The 18,786-nt window shown below is 33.1% G+C and overlaps 1 long non-coding RNA gene across 2 annotated transcripts in view; it reads left to right on the top strand.

Annotated features, from left to right (window-relative positions):
• Positions 1 to 16,244, top strand: part of LOC111093622 — a 67,998-nt gene extending 51,754 nt beyond the window's left edge. Inside the window, exons 5-8 of one of the 2 annotated variants that reach the window (XR_005382604.1) lie at positions 10,495 to 10,543; positions 10,698 to 10,842; positions 11,518 to 11,644; positions 15,661 to 16,244. This is a non-coding gene — a long non-coding RNA (uncharacterized LOC111093622). Of the gene's footprint in view, positions 1 to 10,494; positions 10,544 to 10,697; positions 10,843 to 11,517; positions 12,442 to 15,660 lie in introns of those variants that run through there. The other variant, XR_005382603.1, reaches the window with a different exon arrangement.
• Positions 16,245 to 18,786: the final 2,542 nt, after the last annotated feature.

The raw sequence follows: 18,786 nt of genomic DNA, 5'->3' as shown, positions 1-18,786 counted from the left end.
CAATAGATAAATAAAAATTGACAAATGTCAACACTCATTCATGAGGGGAAATAAAAAAAATCCTCTCTGCAAACTAGGAATGGGAGACAGAACTTCAACTTGAATATCTACGAAAACCTAAAGCTAAGATCATACATAGGTAAGATACTTGAAACTTTCTCAGTAAGATCAGATAGAAGATGTAGATGCCTCCTTTCACTCTTTTTCAGCATCATAGTCTAAGTCATACCTAATGCCCTAAGAAATAGAAGGTATACCGATTGTAACGAAGAACTGAAATGGACTTTGTCTGCAGATGGCATGATTGTCCAAGTAGAAAATCCAAAGAATCAAGAGGAAAAAAAAACCCTCCAGGAACTAATAAGTGATTGTAACAAGTATTACAAGGATACAAGGTTAATATATAGAATTGATTATTTTTTTATGTTGAAAATGAACAAGATATTTGAAATTTAAAACACAGTATCATTTACATTAGCACTCCCAGAATTTAAATATTTAGATATAAACCTGACAAAGTATGTATAAGATCTACTTTATAAAAACTAAAAAAGAAAAGAAAAAGATCTATGATAAAAGATGTCAAAGAAAGCTAAGTAAATGGAGAAATATTCCATGTTCATGGACGAGAAGATTCAATATTGTTGAGACATCAGTTCTTTCCAAATTGATCTGATTCAATGCAATGTTGAACAAAATTCCAGCAAGTCATTTTGTGGATACTAACAAACTGATTCTAAAATTTTCCTTCAGGTAAAAATTAATAATAGCCAATACAATATTGAGGAAGAGTAAAGTCAAAGGACTAACATTCCCTGATTCTAAAACTTACTATAAAGGTAGAGTGAGCAAGACCGTGATATGGTGAAATCACAGACATACAGAACAATGAAACAGAATAGCAGTCAGAATTGGATCCACATAAATTTATCAACTAACTTTTGACAAAGAGGAGTAAAGGCAATACAATGGAGCAATCTTTTCAACAAATGGTGCTGGAGAAACTAGATCTCTACTTGTAATTTTTTTTTAAAAGATACATATTATAGATAAAACTCCTAGAACATATGAGATACCCTTGATGACTTTGGATATGACAATGACTTTTTAGATATAACACCCAAAGCATTATCCATAAAAAACAAAAGAACTGATAAGCTTGAGCTCATTAAAATTGAAAACTTCTGATATATGAAATACATTTAGAATAAAAAGACAAGTAACACACTGCAATAAAAATATCTGCAAAAGACTTACCTGACGAACTGTTATCCAAATGTACGAGGAACACTTATAACTCAATAATAAGAAAACCATCAACCTGATTTTATAATAGTCAAAAGATCTGGACAGTTAGCTCACCAAAGAAGACACGAGATGACACATAAGCACACAAAATGATGCTAAACATTTTATACCACAATGGAAATACAAATTAACACAACACTGAGGTTCTACTACTCGCCTATTGGAATGGCAACACTGTGACACTGATAGCATGAAATACTGACTAGGGTATAAAGCGATAGGAACTCTACACATTGCTGATATGAATGCAAAATAGTACAGCCGATTACGATTTAGTAGTTTTTGAGAGAACTAAACATATGCTTACCGTATGATTCAGAAATTTCATACTTAGTATTCACTCAAAAGAGTTGAAAGATTATGTCCATACAAAAACCTACACATGGGTGTTGATGGCAGCTTTATTCATAATTGCCAAATCTTAGAAGAAACAAAGATGCTCTTCAGTAGATTTATGGATAAATTTTGATGCATTCAGACAATGGGATATTATTCAACACTAAAGAAAAATGAACTGTCAGTCCATGAAAAGACATGGAGAAACTTTAAATGTGTATTACTAAGTGAAACTTCATGTATTGTAAGATTCTGAATATATAACATTCTGAAAGCACAGCTGTGGAGACAGTGAAAGAACTGGTGTTTGTCAGGGGGCAGCAGTAGGATAAGAACAAATGAGGGGATACAGAAGATTTCTAGAGTCGTGAAAATACTCTGTATGACACAATAGTAGTAGATAACACGTCATTATACATATGTCAAAACCATAGAATGCACACCACCAAGAGTGAATCCTATTGTAAGCCTGGTTGGCTGATAATGATGTATTCGTCAGAGTTATTGATTATAATAGATGTACTTTTCTGTGTATAGGGAAAGGAAATGTTCCTACTTCTACTCAGTTTTGCTGTAAAACTAAAACTTCTCTTTAAGTCTATTTAAAGAAAAACAACAAACGAATGGCAGGCTACATTTAACAGCTGGCCATAGTTTGTTGATTCCTGATCTAGAAGAAGACCATTGTTGAAGGAATAAATGAAAGAACACCAAAGTGAGTTCCAGTTACTGTTGATGTACAGTAATTTAGCCCAAAACAAAACAAAAATTCCATTGCAATGCATTACAATACAATAAAAAGGCAGAAGTAGTGATGTTTTCAGGAACGTTCTAGCTGAAATAATTTGCTGCCAACAAAACTGCATTATATAAAATATCAAACAAAATTTTTAAGAGAAGATAAATGATTTCAGATACAAGCAAGAGAATACAAGGAGAAAAAGCAATGGAAAATATTAATAAATATAAATGAATACTGATTATAAACAACAAAAAAAGAAACTAGTAATATCTAGAGGAGAATTAAACAATATCAATACCTTCAAAGGCTAAATGGGGCAAATGGATTTATTGTTGGGTTTTTTTGGGGGGTTATTGGATAAGTATATAAGTAATTGGTTTTAGACTATTTTAATGGCAATAATGTATAGAGATATTTCTAGGCTAACCATACGAAAGAGCACTAGTAAATAAATACAAGCACTTTAACACTTTTTTAAAAGGAAAAATATAAAATAAAAATGATTGGATATTCTAAAAAAGTAATACAGGAGATTTAAAAATTAATTAATAGTTAATTTTTAACTAAATTAACAGTTGAGTAAATACAAAAATAAAACCAAAAAAGAAATGGGAGAACGGTAGGTTTAGTATTTAAAAATCTGCGTAATTCATAAAATTAACTGAAAAAAATGAAAGAAACCATTTTCTTAGGGAATGTAGAAAAAGCATTTGATTAAGTTCCATCATTCATTTATGGAATAAAAAAAAGTACACTTAGCGAAAAAAGATAATCCTCTATTGGCTGAAAATATCTTCAAGAAGACCTACAGCTACTACTACAATTAATGATAATTAATGGGGTATTATAAAAAACTCCTCCCCTTTCATAAAAAAATACAATTATGACCATTATTTTCAGTTCTATTCAATCTGCTCTAGATGTCCTAGCCTTAGAAACAAGGTTAAACAGACAAAGACATTTTTAAGAATTTAAATGTGTAAAAGTCATTAACAGAAGACATAGTTGTTTCCACTGAAAATCCAAAAGAATCCAAAATAAATAATTAGAATAAGTAAATTTTACAAGGTGTTTTGTGCAAGGTCAATATAAAAAAATATGTTGTATTCCTACTTACCAAAAACATACAACTAGGAAATGAAATTAATGCTTCATAACTCAAATATTTGAGAACAAATTTGGCAAAATATTTTAAGATTTCTGCACTTAAAACTACAAAACTAATGAGAGAGTTAAATAAGACTGTTTGAATGAATATGTCATCATGGATTGGAGTATTAACACAGACATGTCAGTCATTTTCAAGTTATCTGTTGATATAATGCAACTTGAATTTTTTTTTTTTTTTTTGCAACTTGAATTTTTAAAAACGGAGATTTGTGGAGATTCTATAATTTATATGAAAATATGTAACACTAAGAATAACCAAAGCACACTTATACCAGAAAAAAAAAAAGTATCATGTTATCCTAACAATCCAATTGTTAATGGAGCAGGGAATACCACCCCAATGGTTTACAAGTAAGATATTCAGAAAGATACTCAGAAATACATTCATATGTGCTGATTTTTGTGATTCCATAGTACACTGGATAAACAATATTTTTTTGAAAAGACAGTAAGTCAACTTAATATCTCCATAAAAAAATAGTCTTTACCGTATATCAATAATCACCACACAAATATACACATACATACACACACACACACACACACACATATATATATATATACACACAATAAATTCTAGACGGATTGTTGTTGAACTAAAGTAAAAGGTAAAATAATGCAAATTTCAATAGAAATTAGGAGAAATGGCAGAAATAGCTCTTAGTGAAGGAGGATATCTCTTTAAGGGCACACAAAAAAGTCCAAACAAATGCAAAACTATGATATATTAAATTGCATTAAGAAACTGTTTTCCATGGGCAGCTCCAGTGGCTCAGCAGTTTAGCGCCTGCCTTCAGTCCAAGGCGTGATCCTGGAGACCCAGGATCGAGTCCCACGTCAGGCTCCCTGCATGGAGCCTGCTTCTCCCTCTGCCTATGTCTCTGCCTCTCTCTCTCTCTCTCTCTCTAAATAAATAAATCTTTAAAAAAAACTGTTTTCCAAAAAACAAATAAAATATGTAAGCAAGCCATAGCAGAATATATGTTAATGTGTACATATTATGATACATGCCATTAGTTATCAGCCCATCGTAGATATGTACATGGGTCGTTTCATATATCTGATCATAAGTCAATAACTAACAGCAGAAGTAACAAATTTTCCAAAGTTTAGAAATACTTTCACAATGAAGGTATTTAAATGACTATGATACATAATATACATAATACACTAAACTTATTAGTCCTCAGAGAAATGTAGGTTAAAAAATCACCATCAAATGTTGGTACTTGGGGCAGCCTGGGTGGCTTAGCAGTTTAGCGCTGCCTTCGGCCTGGGGTGTGATCCTGGGGACCCGGATCCAGTCCCACATTAGGCTCCCTGCATGGAGCCTGCTTCTCCCTCTGCCTGTGTCTCTGCCTCTCTGTGTCTCTCATGAGTAAATAAATAAAATCTTAAAAAATAAAAAAAAAAACAAAATAAAGACTTAATTTAAAAAAATGTTGGTACTTACTACCAGAATGTTTACAATAAAGAGCTATATAATACCAAGTGTTAGCAAGGATGTGGAACAATAGGACTTTAATTCATAGCTGGTGCGAATATTGATACTATCTATTAAAACAAATATAGCGACTCAGCCCTTACCTTCATAGATATCTAACTAACAAAATTTGTTCATATTGTCTATTTCCTCTAAACCACACACATGCCACACACACATACACACGCCACAATCTCAATATGTGCATTATAAATAAATTATAATAATAATTATAAATAATAGCATTATATTAATAGCATTAATATAATAGCATTATATAATAAAATAATAGCATTATAATAAAAACATTAATAGCATTATAAGTAATATAATAGCATTATAAATAAAAACCCCCAAATGGAAGGATATAGAGTTTCTCAAACAAAAATTGAAGGAGTTCATGACCATTTCTGGCTCTACCAGAAATATTAAAAATGACTCCTTGAATGGAAAGAACAGAAGTGAGAGTATGAAAAATAGGAAACACAAAAGCAGTAAATGTATTTTTGAAAATAAAAATCTCAGTCAAGTCATTCCCAAAACAGAATATAAAATATGACACCATAACTAAGATGTGTGTGTGTGGTGGGGAGTGAGGAGTAAAGAATGGATTCAAATTTAATTAACCATCAATTTAATATAGACTGCTATATGCACATGATGTTACATATAAACTTAATGGTAATCACAAATCAATCAAACCAAGCAAACAAAAACCCACTAAGACATGTAAAGAATGAAGAGAAAAATATCCAAGTGTAGCACTAAAGAAACCCAAGAAACCATGAAAGAGAGCAAGAAATGCACCAGAGAAAAACAATCACAAGTAACAAAATGGCAATAAATACATACCTACCAATAATTACCTTGAGTGTAAATGGACTAAATGCTCCAATCAAAAGAGGTGACAGTGGATTAAAAACAAAAACAAAAACAAAAACATCTATAAACTTCATACAAGACCTATTCACACCTAAAGACACCTGCAAGTTGAAAGTGAGGGGAAGGAAAAGCATTTATCATACAAATGGGTATCTAAAGAAAGCCAGGGTAGCAATACTATTTATAATCAGAAAAAGAGACTTTAAAACAAAGACTATAACAAGAGACAAAGAAGGGCACTATATAATAAAGGAAACAATCCAACAAGAAAATATAACAATAGTAAATATTTATGCACCCAACTTGGAAGGACTCTAAAACATGAAAAAGTTGATAAAAAACAAATGAACTAATTGATAGTAATACAATAGAAGTAGGGGACTTTAACACCCCATTTACATCAATGGACAGATTATCCCAAAAGGAAGTCCACAAGGAAACAATGGCTTTGAATGACACATTTGAACAGATGGATTTAACAGATATATTCAGAACATTCCATCTTAAAACAGCAGAATACAGATTGTTTTCAGAACATAGATTTTCAAGTGCACATGGAACATTTTCTGGAACAGATCACATATTAAGCTACAAAAGAATCCTCAACAAATACAAAAAGATCAAAGTCATACAAAATATTTTTTCTGATCACAACAGTATAAAAATAAAAATCTACTACAAGAAAAAATCTGGAAAGACCACCAATGTATTGAGGTTAAATAAGATGCTTCTAAACAATGAATGGGTCAACCAAGAAATTAAAGAATAAATTTAAAAATACATGGAAATAAGTGAAAATGTAAATACAATAGTCCAAAACCTTTGAGATAAAGCAAAGGTGGTTCTAAGAGGGAAATTTATAGCAATACATGAAACAATACATGAAAAACCCACAAGTCTACCTCAAGAAGAAACTAGCAAATAAGCTAACCTTACAACCTAAAGGACCTAGAAAAAGAATAGACAAAACCCCAAACGAGCAAAAGCAAAGAAATAATATAGATTAGAACAGAAATAAATGATGTAGAAACAAAACAAACCAATAGAATAGATCAAAGAAACCAGGAGCTGGTTCTTTGGGTGGGGGTGGAAGGGGTCAACAACATTGATAACCCCCCTAAGCCAATTCAAAAACAGAAGAGAAAGGAGTCAAATTTCCAAATCACAAATGAAAGAGGAGAGAAATCACCACCAGAACAATACAAACAATTGCAACACAATTTTATAAAGAACTCAGGTCAACACATTGGACAAAAGAAATGGATAAATTCCTAAAAAAATATAACCTACCAAAACTGAAGCAGGAAGAAAATTTGAATAGACCAATTACCAGCAAGATTGGATCGGTAATGAAAGAAAGGGGAAAAAAAAGAAAAAGAAAAAAAGGAAATAAAAGGAAATTAGAAGAAAGAGAAGAAAATGGAAAAGAGAGAAAAAGAATTCTCAACCAACAAAAGTCCAAGACTAGAGGGCTTCACAGGTGAACTCTATGAGACATTTAAAGAATAGTTAATACTTATTCATCTCAAACTACTCCAAAAAATAGAAAAGGAAGGAAAAATTTCAAATTCATCCTATGAAGCCAGTGTTACCTAATACCAAAACCAGATAAAGATACCACTAAAAGACAGAGAGAGAGAGAGAGAGAGAGGGAGAACTACAGGCCCATATCACTCATGAACATACATGCAAAAATTCTCAATACCAGCAAACCTAATCTAACAATACATTTAAAAATCATTTACCACAATCAAGTGATTCCTAGGTTCTAAGAGTGAGTCAATATTTGCAAATTCAAGTAACATCACATCGATAAGAGAAAGGGTAAGAATCATATGATCATTTCAATAGGCAAAGAAAAAACATCTGTCAAAGTAGAAAATCCATTCATGATAATAACCCTCAATAAAGTAGGATTAGAGGGAACATAAATCCATGTAATGAAAACAATACATGAAAAATGTACAGCGAACATCATAATAAAAACTCTCAGTTTTTCCCATAAGAAAAAGGAACAGGACAAAGATGTCCATACTCACCACTTTTATTCAACATGGTACTAGAAGTCCTAGCCACAGGAATCAGACAACAAAAAGAAACAAAACCTTCCAAATTAGAATGGAAAATGTAAAACTTTAACTATTTGCAGATGATATGATAATATAGAAGAAAACCCAAAAGACTCCACCAAACACATAAATAAAAAATGAAATTTTTATAGCACTTAAGAAAAAGAATTCTAATGAAATGGTGAGGCATTGAAGATAACCTAAATCAGTTAATAAAGCATATATCTTAAAATGTATTTAGCAAAATTTATTGTAAAATATGAATTTATTATAATTAGTAAAAATTGTGGTCCATATTAATAAGCATTTGTAAAGTAAACTCAGTGTATAAACTCCCCCAAACAAATGTGAGAGGGGAAATGATACTTTTCCCTTTTTTGGCCCCTGAAAAATATTTTTAAAAGTATTTTACCCAATGTCCTTAATATATTACTGTTCTTGAGTTGAGTTTTACTACAAACGAATGATAGAATACCTGGAAGAAAATTGAAAAATTAGGGCAGCCCGGGTGGCTCAGCAATTTAGCGCCGCCTTCAGCCCAGGGCGTCATCCTGGAGACTCCGGCTCAAGTCCCACGTCGGGCTCCCTGCATGGAGCCTGCTTCTCCCTCTGCCTGTGTCTCTGCCTCTCTCTGTGTGTCTCTCATGAATAAATAAATAAAATCTATAAAAAGAAGAAATTTGAAAAATTAAAATAGTCAGGAAATGCGTAGATATCATATATAGACTAATAGTATTTGATGTATTAGGAATAGAGGTTTTCATTATTTGTCACTTGTGCTATACTATAATTATGGAAATCTATATACAGTTATATAGTGTGAACAAAAGCCTTTTTTCAGACTGAATTTGGCTTATGTGTGGTGTAATACTTCAAAGGCTTTGAATTCTGGCAGCGATCTGAGGTAAAACCTTGTCTCTACCTCTAAATAGGTGATACTTGGCAGTTTATCCCTTGGGTCTCATTTTCATTTGTAAATGGAGAATATGGTAATCCCTACCCTAGCAGATGCCATGGATGATGAAATAACAATTTAAAACACTTTGAGGGATCCCTGGGTGGCGCAGCGGTTTGGCGCCTGCCTTTGGCCCAGGGCGCGGTCCTGGAGACCCGGGATCGAGTCCCACGTCGGGCTCCCGGTGCATGGAGCCTGCTTCTCCCTCTGCCTGTGTCTCTGCCTCTCTCTCTCTCTCTCTCTCTCTGTGTGTGACTGTCATAAATAAATTAAAAAAAATTAAAAAAAAATTAAAAAAATAAAAATAAAATAAAACACTTTGAAAATAACACGCAATGAGGGCCTCACAAATACGGCATGTACTACATAACCAAGATCATGAAAAGCAGGAAAGAAAGTGTATCACTTCTAATGGATACACAAATGTTTCAATATAAAAATCAACCATATAAGCAAAGTCATTACATTAAATATTAGCTGGAAACGCACCTTCAATAACAGAACTTGATAAAGGACACACATACAAACCTAAAACTAAAAATCCTAAATGCAACTCTAAAGAATAACTGAAAAAATTATTTGAAAAAGTGTTGTCATTAATTTACAAAAAAGAAAAACAATCTGAATAAACTGCAAAGATGAGAACACTCTATCCCGTTGCTTTCTCAACATATACTACATGGTAAAGCATGTCATCTTCTATATTTAATAAGCTCAAAGGGCTTTCCTCAAATTTTCCATCATTCTTCTTTCCCACATTATCGATCTTTTTTTTTTTTTCTGTAACAGTATGTTTCAGTGGTTTTCTCTCCAATTTCTACTCAGTCACTCCACTATCAGAAATTCCTTTACTATTGTGGTTACAAATACAAGTTTTCTAATTGCTGCATAGGGTAGACACATTTTCTTGTCACAGCTCTATTATCTCTTATAAAATGAAAATATCCTTTAAGGAGATTGCTTATCTGATTCTTCCATATACCTGGACAATGAGAATACAGTTAAAAATAGCACATTAGTGAACAGATGTATATGTGTGTTATATTACACTTACACATATGAACCAATATGTTTATAATCATAATAACTGACTTTGTGGAGATATTTACAGATTTTTTTTAAATGTCAGTTATTGCAGGAAGAATGAATCCTGTTAGGAAAAGTACCTATTTTTTCTAGTCACAGAAAAAAAGAATGCTGGAGTGTCTCCTTGGCAAATTACTACTATGGTATGTTAGGCTGGTCACTAGGATACCTGTATTGATGCTCATTCATTTCTGAGAGAGTGATTTCTGAGCTGCTTGACTAGTACACATCCTAAACCACCCTCTGCATTTACAGAGCATGTGCCTAAATCAGAATAGTCAATGTCAATATATGCTTACTAGAGAAAACAGCATGACTAATAATGTCCCCAAAGGAAAAAAAAATAGTAGTATATAATGCCAACTTTAAAAACGCATTCAAGGTTTTCCTCTGTAAATGCATTCCTCATTTTGGATGTGATGTAAAATCTTATTCAGTGTTTTGTTTTTTTTTCCCCCCACAGGTCTCAACAATTAACATGGGATAATTAATCTTTGGAACAAAATCAAATGGTAAGAATAGATGTATCAGCTTCAATGTTTATCTAAGCAATAGGTTCTATGGCAAAGAAAAAGCAATATTACCTATGTTTATTTACTTATAATACATCATGGTACAGTATATTGTATTATATAAATGTTATATATTTATTTAACACTGACACAGGCTTGATCCTAGGTCCCTGAGATCATAACCTGAGCCAAAATCAAGAGTCCAACACAGAGCCTGACTCACTACTGGATCTTATACCCTGAGATGGTTACCAGAACCCAAACAAAGAGCTGGACACTTAACTGACTGTGCCACCCAGGTACCCCTATACTTATATAAAGTTTTTGAAGGTCTTTGCTAGTAATAGTATTTTTATAGTTCTCAGTTTTCTGTAAGATAGGATCATGTTAATCACATGGTTAAATTTCCTAAAAAACAAAACCTTTTTAATCAGTATGATGTGTTATATGTCAAATTTAATGTTTGTTAGGTTTACATAAGGCAAGCAAAAAAATATCTCTTGAAGGTATGAAGTGTAAAGGATAATTTTGAAAAGCAATCAGATAGAAGAATTTCATTCTAATGTTTAATATTTTTGTATATCAATATTTTGGGAAAGAAATTCTCTATGTACTTACTTACAAATAATTTTTAGAGACTTGAAATAAGCTGAAATGTGTGAGATAAAGTGTGATTAAGGGGATCCTGGGTGTCTCAGTCAGTTAATTGTGGGACTCTTGATTTCAGTTCAGGTTATGATTTCAGGGTTCTGGGATTGAGCCCAGTGTCTGGCTCTGCACTCAGTGGGGAGTCTGCGTCAGGATTCTTTCTCTCCCTCTGCCTCTGCCTCTCCTCTGGCTCAGGCTCACTCTCAAATAAAACTTTAAAAAAAAAAAGGTGTAATTAAGCTTTGGAATTTAATCTGTTGTGTTTGGATTATGTTGCTTAAACTGTTTTCCTTATACTTTCCCCCCTAACCTTTTCCTTTGCACAGATTTCATTAGACAAATGAAATCCAGAGTGATCCCAAGAGCCTTTCATTTCCATGGAATTTCATGGAACTAATAACTTCTAATTTCTTCCTGAAGGACTTATCACTCTTCGCTGATATAAGTGATTAAGTAAGTAGAAAAAAGAGAATTCCTCTATGCTGAAGAATTCCAAATAATGCAATCATCTACCCTCAAGAAGTAGAAGCAAAACTCCCACTCACTACCTAAGTATTAGCTACACTTAGTGATTTTCTCCCAAAGAATGCTATATGAAAAAAAGGGAAAGAAGAGTAACTCTACAGGAAAGAAGGCTGACAAGCAATCCCACCAGGGAATCTAGGTCAACATGAACTTTAATAAATCATGTTTGAATATTATCCCGTGATATTAAATGATTAAAAGGTGCTTTATCCTCATGATCTTCTTACTCAAAGTTCATACCACCTAATTATGAGAAAAAATCATACCAGTCTTAACAGAGTGGCATCCTATAATATGCCTAGCCAGGACTCATAATGATCAAGGTCAACAGGAACAAGGAAAATCTGAGAATCTGTTATACTCAAGAGGAGCCTACAGAGACATGAGAACTTAATGTAATGTGGTATCTTGGAGCAGAAATTTGAGTGAAAAATGGATTCTAGTTGAAAACAGTAATCAACACTGCTTATTATTAATAAACGTATAAGATGTTAATAATGGGGAAACTGCATTTAGGGTACATGTGAACTCTTTCAAATTCTGGAAGTCTAAAACTGTTATAAAAAAAGTAAATTGGGCTGATCTGATAGTTCTCATATTAGTAACTTTCTCAGACAGGAGTGGAATGTTAGTTGATAAAACAAAAGCATACAATGAAGAAGAAAAAAGGATGCTATGAATTTGAAGATAAAACCAAGATCATACAATAGTTTTTAAAGTTTTTGTCTAGGGGATCCCTGGGTGGCGCAGCGGTTTGGCGCCTGCTTTTGGCTCAGGGCGCGATCCTGGAGACCCGGGATCGAATCCCACGTCGGGCTCCCGGTGCATGGAGCCTGCTTCTCCCTCTGCCTATGTCTCTGCCTCTGTGTGTGTGTGTGTGTGTGTGTGTGTGTGTGTGTGTGTGACTATCATAAATAAATAAAAATTTAAAAAAAATAAAGCTTTTGTCTATGGTGGTTAAAGTGACATAATATTTTTTGGTTCTAATTGGAATACTCTTTGAATAAAGCAAGAGAAAATGGCTTTACCCATGAAAACATATGAAATATGACATATGCATACTTTACTGAATTATGTAACTCTAAAAAGTTTAGCAGCTAGTGTGCTTTATAATGTCTTCTATTGAATCAATAAGACAATATGATCCACAAAGTTGCTGGTGGCAGACTATGGAGAAAATCTGCCACAGTTTTTTGCCTATCATAATTTACATATGCCACACATGCAAAGTATATCTACTTTCTCCAAGACTCCCAAAGTATCATTTAATCATAGTATCAGGATTTCATTATCTAAATCAAATATGGATATGGATAAGACTCCTAGGAATTCTTCCTCTTGATCTGGAGACTTTGTCAATTAAGACTAAGTTAACTGCCTACTTTCTACCCACCCAATATATAATGATTAACTGTAACATGAATATTACATCTGAGTCTTATTTTAAAGACTCAGACAACAATGCTGCTATGTTGATATTGCCAGTGTCCTCAACTCTGGGAACAAAGAATGTTCCTTTAGGAGTGATGTATTCTGACCTCTGGTACTGGACATTTAATTCAGTTTTATCCAAGGCTCTTGGTTTTGGCCCCTGTTCTCTTGACTTTAGATCTCTGTATCATCATTCTTTTGTTAGAAATTGCCCAACTTATAGTTAAGGGCCCATTTTTAACTAATTCTGTATATATGCAGGCTGACAGTGCATTCCTCATGTTTACCTAACACTTTGTGGACTTTTAATGAATATTATCTGGATTTAAACAAAAGTATTGTACAATTGCAAAATCTTAGAAACACTCTCTTCAAGATCAAAAATAGGACAAGCATGTCTCTACTACCACATTTAATATTAGACCAAAAAAAGTGATGTAATTTTAAAGTATAGGGTCTACAAAGAAAAATACCTAATATCCAGACCCTTCCTATGCAGTTTCATATCCTCATTGAGGCAAGAGACTTTTGGGAAGATGGACAGACCCCATTGCCATTGACAATTTATACTGAGAACTTTCCTATTCCTGTTTCCCAACCACCCCCTGCCCTCAAATACCTAATGTACTTAGCAATCTGTTTTTGCTGAATTCTGCTGTCTTTGCTAGGGAAGCTGTAACAAAGCATCACACACTGAGTGGCCTAAACAACAGAAATGTATTGATTGTCACAGTTCTCAAAATAGAAGTCCATGTTCAAGGGTTGGTTTCTTCTCAGAGCTGTGAGGGAAATCTGTTCTAGGTTTCTCTTCTAGCACCTGGAGTTCGGTATCCATCTTTTCTGTATCACCACACTCTCTTGTCTCTTTCTTCACATGGAATTCTATCTTGTATGTGCATGTGTCTAAATTTCCCCCTTTTTACCAAGGTACCAGTCATGAGGGGTCCACCCTACTGTGGTATGACTTTATCTTAACTGATTACATCTACATAAATAAGGCCACATTTTGAGGCGGGAGACAGGAGGTGAGGGACAGTTTCCTATCACATATTGCTAACCTGGGAAAAGATCAAAATTCAAAATATGATTTCTACTGAATACATATTTTTGTTCCATTACAAAGTCAAAAAAATGGTCAGTTGAACCCTTTTAAATCAGGGACCACCCGTGTGTGTGTGTGTGTGTGTGTGTGTGTGTGTATGTATATAAGAAAAAGGCTTAATGAATGATCTCTAAAGTTGTTAGAATAAACATAACAAGATGAATAGTAGCATTAATAATGGAGAAGGGAATGAATTTAAAGTATGCCAAGTTAGGTAGATTTCAAAAGCTTAACTTTGAAAGTATAAAATTAGAGAACCTAAATTCTGCTCTCTCTTAAAGACCATGGTTGCAACTTGTTAGGAAGCTAAATATTTCATTATTTTTCCCAGAAGGATCATGTACACAGGCAAGCAGGCTTCTTGCTGCCTCAGAATCAGCAAAGTCCTTTCCCAGATATTTGAGAAATTTATTCAGTAATTAGTTTCCCTATATTGTGTTTCAAAGCAAAAGTTCAACTTCATTTAAATCTAACCCAAACTCAGTCCTTTCTTCCAAAATCTAACATAATCTCTTTTATTCAGGAAGGCTGAGTTTTCACATTGGGTTCTGTACATGAACAGGAATTTTGAAGATCAACTCATATTTTCAGATTTGAGTCAAGTGTGATATTCTTAAATATCTTCTCGATACTTGGTTATACATCCAATTGGAGATTTAAGCAATTGGATATGAAACCTGTGTATACTACTGGTATTGAAAGCCAAGGGATTGGTTAAGTAAAACTACAGAATGAATTTAGATGATAAAGGAGAATGGTAACTGAGTTCTGACCATTCTCAAAAGCACATATTGCATGTAGAAAAGGAGATCTAACTGGAGTGAACTGTGATATATTAGTAAAAGTAGAATAGGGTGATATCCTCTTAGAGAAGATACTATTTCCAGAAGGAAGAAAATAATCCACTGGGTTTCTGCTGCTGAAATATTGGTTAAGATGGTTATTTGATGTGGAGATCACTGGGGACTTTGGCAATTGAAATCCAAGTGCTGGGAAAGGATAATATGGAACAGAGGCATTTAATCCAGTATAACAGAAGGGAAGGCAAAGAATGTACCTACAGATGCAGATAGGTCAATGACTTTTGTTACAATCCAACTGGATAGTTTTATCCTGTTTTTCTTTTCTTGTGAAATAAGGAGGAAAGCCATTTCCTTAGAATGAGAAGTGGGGAAAGGGCTTTGAAGACTTGAGAGAGGTAGTGAAATTGTGCCATAGCTTTATGGCAGTAGGCAAGTGAGTAGGGAAATTTGCGAGGCAATGCTTAGGGCCAATTTCAGATGTAACTTCGTAAATTGAAAATAATACACAGCAAAGTTCTCAACTTTTCTCTATTCATCTTCATTTTATGGCTGAAACAAAAACAACATGGAGAGTGAAGATTAATTGGTTTTTGTTTGTTTTTTCCTAGGAAGGCAAGAAGGTGGAGAAACTGGCAAGCATATTGAGTCCAGTGATTGTAGAATCTAAATTAGGTAAAATGGGAAAGGAAGATAAAGAGCAGGGTGAATGTTAAATTAAAAATCTTATAGGTTTGTGGACTTTGAGATGAATAATGCTACAATAAGTGAGCTGGAAAGAAAATGTGGTAATAACAGAACACGAGGCTTTAAAAAAATGAATACTATAAAGGTGTTGTGGTTATTGCTACCTATCAAATCTTTGGCATGACAATAGGAGTCATCAACGGGGGTGAGTGAGAGGAAAAGATCGCTGGAGAGTTAAAACTCAGCCTCAAAGTCCAAGGTTTGGGGCTGGATGGTTTTATATTTGTTTATGTGATGCTTACATTTAATTTTGATTTATATGATCAAATACTTCTTAAAATTATAGTTTCTCAACTTATACAAAGTAAGAGTAAACAGTTTATAATAACATTTTTGGGGAGTTAATTTTTGAATGACTCCTTTGGTTAATCATTATTTTTCTAAGATTTTATTTTATTTTTAATTTTTAAAAGATTTTTATTTATTCATGAGAGATAGAGAGAGATTGAGAGAGAGAGAGAGAGAGAGAGAGAATGGCAGAGACACAGGCAGATAAAGAAGCAGGCTTCATGCAGGGAGCCCGACGCAGGACTCAATCCCTGGCCTCCAGGATCATGCCCTGGGCTGCAGGCACCGCTAAACCATTGTGCCACTGGGGCTGCCCTCATTATTTTTTTCAATGTAACTAAGTTTTAGTTGACATGAGTCTTGGACAATCATTTATTGTTGCTGAAAATAAATTTTAACTTATTCAAAGTGGAAATAGGACTCATTCTATGGACATTTCTGAATTTCACAATATTCCTAAGGTTCTTCCTTTTTAAATGTCAAAGCTGAATTCTTTTAGTAAAACTTCAGCAGAAAGATTTCTTTGAATTGTTGATTAATAATTAACATTTCTCATACCATGCTGGCAGGTGTTCTCTTGACAGAGTCTTAAAGGCTTTATTCTTCTTTTCCCATTAGCATATGGTCTACGTTCTAACCAACACTTGATGGCCCAGATGTGAGAAGTTTATGGTAGATTTTTCTCATAAATGTCTACTATGTCTCGTGAATTCTCAAGGGCATCATTTCAAACTATAATTGATGAAGGAATAATTAATGAAAAAAATTACCAGAAAAATTTAAAAGTTTGGGAGAAAAAACCCTACATAATAGGCTGTTAATATCTTCTTTAAGCACTTAATGTTACATTTTAAAAGATTTAGTCGGTCTACAATGAAAACCTCTTATTTTAATCCGGTAAAAAGATCTTAAAGAAATTTTATAGAGAGCATACTTTTAGTTTTGGAAAGAAAATTTGAATACAAAGGAAGCACTGAACTGAGAAATTCAGAAGACATATTTTATGTTATTTTGGTAATCCCTCCTTCAGAATGCTAAGTTTTTTAATTTAGAAATGCTTCACTTCAGAATATAAACTATAGAAACTCAAATTTATGATTCAGAAATAATTAAAAGATTAAAAATTGACTGAAATATAAGTATTGTACTGCTGAGAAATTTAATACTCTTTCCTCAAAAGCCTTTTAAGATTAAAAATCATTCCAACAACTAATTTTGAAGTTCCAGTTTGATAGAATTTGTTTAGAAAAATAGCATATTCCTTCAACACTGTTGAGCTTACATGTGTGTGTGTGTATATATATATATACTCCCTCTCTCAATATATATATGTCTATTATATATAACATATATGTCTATATTATATATAACATATATATAATTCTTACATATGTATGTATGTGTGTATATTACATATATATACATAGATATAGATATATAGATATAGACATGGATATAGATGACAGGCAGCATGCCAGGGTTGGGGATACAAACTGTTTCAGAAGGCATTTCTCTCAAGGACCTTAAGTATAACACTATACTCTTACAGCTCTTTATCTATAAATCTGGTATCAGAGAGTATTAGGAACTTTAAGTGTAACATCATTTTCCCCCTGTAACTAATGCTCATTGTTGGAATTTAGTTCATGCATAACGTTGTGGTTGTTATCTCAGAAACTATCTAGGTGGTTTGTTCTCTTTGGAAAATGATAGCCTTTTGGTAAAGGCAGAAGATTTCTTAAAGGCTTTTGCAAGAAAAATCAAAACAATGATACAGTTTTTACTGTCAGTAGATTAAGTAATAGCAAATCCTACTCAATGACAGGATAGGATGGGACCTAGGGTGGGAGATAATGACCATTTTAAATAATATATTAAATCTTAGCTTTGGTTGAGATCAGGATCCTGGAAATAAATACTGAGAAGATAAATCCAGAAATAATCTCTATGATGGAACTGAAGTGAAGACAGGATACACTGGGAAGTCTTGGACTGAATTGAACTGTCATATATATTTGGAGTTTTAAGCTGTATTATATAAATCTTGGGGTTTTTGTAGAGTAATTGGACAAAAAATAAAATAAATTGAAAATAAATAACTTTATTTTAGAGAAGCATTAAAACATGAATTCAGAGAAGAGCAGACATGAGACTGAATTTTGTGGCTTCTATTCACTTTTTTCTTGGAGTTGGGCCACATTTTATTGCTCAAGTACCCCTATATTTGAAAGCTAGTTATGGTTGTTTTCCCATCCGAAATAAAAGAATCCTAAGTAAAAAGGAAAAAAATGCCCAGAATAAGGTACTAATGCTGTAGATATTCAGCAAGTATTTACTGAAATGAGAAAAATTCCCAGACTTCTGAGGCATTTGGAAAAAAAAATTAATAGTTTTGAAAAACAAAAAAAAATATTCCTATAATTCAATATTGTCTACGGGAATCATGGGTTAATTATTTAAAAAACCATTGACCTGTTTACTATAAATTTAATTGTCAGAGATGACACATTTATAAATAAATAAAAGTGAAGAATCTGTAATATAATCATGATGAATACTTTTCATTAACCTAGAGGAATATCTGGCAGACTCCCTGGTAATAGTTCCTATATGCTTGAAACAAATTTTTTATCACAAAGGCAAAAAAGGCAAAAAGGCACAAAGGCAAAAAGGCAAAAAGGCAAAAAAAAAAAAATAGGTTT

This window comes from Canis lupus, chromosome 32 (assembly GCF_011100685.1).
Source record: "Canis lupus familiaris isolate Mischka breed German Shepherd chromosome 32, alternate assembly UU_Cfam_GSD_1.0, whole genome shotgun sequence".
Lineage (NCBI taxonomy): Eukaryota > Metazoa > Chordata > Mammalia > Carnivora > Canidae > Canis > Canis lupus.
Note: the sequence above shows the minus strand (reverse complement) of the source record. Positions and strands in the feature narration are given on the sequence as shown.